At 40.2% G+C, this 1824-nt stretch overlaps 1 non-coding gene across 1 annotated transcript; it reads right to left on the bottom strand.

The window, feature by feature from the left end:
- Positions 1–58: 58 nt before the first annotated feature.
- Positions 59–165, bottom strand: LOC131223141 (small nucleolar RNA R71). Its single transcript, XR_009160307.1, has one exon. It is a non-coding gene; the product is annotated as a small nucleolar RNA R71 (small nucleolar RNA).
- Between the last annotated feature and the right edge of the window lie 1659 nt (positions 166–1824).

Genomic DNA, 1824 nt, shown 5'->3' with positions numbered 1-1824 from the left:
CATGAAATGATATGCAAAGAGAATTTATAAAGAAATTTTGTCCCATCATAAAACGATTACCCTTAGAAAAGCAATCATGAACTTCACCCAAAAGGAGGATGAAACATTTTACCAATGTTGGGAAATGTTCAAGGATTCGGTCAGTTCATGCCCACAACACGGCTTTGAAACGTGGTGCATTACAAATTTTTTCTACGATGGACTGACATCTTCCATGCGCCAAATGGTCGAGACAATATGTAATGGAGAATTCACTAATAAAAATGTCGACGAGGTATGTGATTACCTCGATAGTCTTGCTGAAAAAACACAATCATGAGATTATTACCTAAAATTGAACACCACGTCTAGGCCGACTCAATTAAAGGAGAAAGGTGGATTGTATCTCTTGAAAGAAGAGGATGATCTCAAGTGTAAAGTGACTACGCTCATAAGGAAAGTTGAGGCCATGGAAGGAAAAAAGGATAAGGTTAATGAAAGTGTTTGCGGCATCTGTGATTGCAACATTCATACAACTGAAAATTATCCTACGATACCTACCTTTCGAGAAGTGTTGAATGAACAATCCAATGCCGTAAATAATTATCAAAGACCTTTCAATGGACCAACCTCTAATACGTACAATCATGGTTGAAAAAATCATCCAAACTTTAGTTGGAGAAATGGACAAACTGCTACCCCTCAAAGTTTCTTCTATCAAAATCCAAATCAGGGAAAACCTCAAGAAGAACCGGTATAAAATTCCATGCAAGAGCTGACCCAGGCAATACGAGACTTTATGCAAAAGATGGATTCACATATGACGGTTATAGAAAAGGGGATGCTTTCTGCACAACCGCTCCCCAATCTTAAACCGCAATACGAGAGAAGTGATCCCAGCTCCTCAAATCAAATGGGGCACGCTAAATCCATCACCACTCTTAGGAGCGGGAAGATCATTGATAAAACCCTTCTGGTTAGGCCCGAAAAGCCTCAAGAACCAGAAGAGGACAATAATGATGGATCTAGTGAGGCCCCACAAAAATTAGAACCAGAACTTTTAGAAAAGCCAGTTGCTCTATTTCTCCAACGGTTGGTCGCACCAAAACCTCTCTCTAACTCTCAGGATATCCTAGAGGTATTGAAACAAGTGAAAGTCAACATTCCTCTACTTAATGTCGTAAAACAAATACCTTCGTATGCTAAATTCCTGAAAGACTTATACACGACCAAACGATGACAGAGTATTCAAAAGAAGATTTTCTTAACCGAGAAAGTGAGTGCCATCCTAAAGCAAGACGTGCCACAGAAATTCAAAGATCCCAGTAGCCCAACCATATCATGTGTAATTGGGGACCACCGAATTGATCATGCACTTCTTGACTTAGGAGAGAGCGTCAATCTGATTCCCTACTCGATATATAAATAGTTAGGTTTAGGTGAATTAAAACCCACCCTAACCACACTACAACTTGCTGATCGCTCTGTTCGTGTACCCAGAGGGATAATTGAAGATGTGTTGGTCCAAGTTGATAGATTTTACTACCCTGTAGATTTTATCATCCTAGACACGGACCCATCAATAGCATGAGCATTCAGATCCTCGTCATTCTTGGTCGCCCATTCCTTGCCACTTCAAATGCAATTATCAATTGCAAGAATGGTGTCATGACTATGTCTTTTGGAAATATGACATTGGAGTCAAACATCTTTTTCAATAACGGCAGAAACTTAGAGGATGATGACGATTTTCACGACATTAACATGATTGACTCTTTAGTGGAAGATACGACACCTCTGACCTTATCCTCTGACCCTCTAGAGACGTGCCTGGCCCACTCCCAT

The sequence above is a fragment of the Magnolia sinica genome, chromosome 1 (genome assembly GCF_029962835.1).
Source record: "Magnolia sinica isolate HGM2019 chromosome 1, MsV1, whole genome shotgun sequence".
Lineage (NCBI taxonomy): Eukaryota > Viridiplantae > Streptophyta > Magnoliopsida > Magnoliales > Magnoliaceae > Magnolia > Magnolia sinica.
This window is presented reverse-complemented; position numbering and strand designations above follow the sequence as displayed.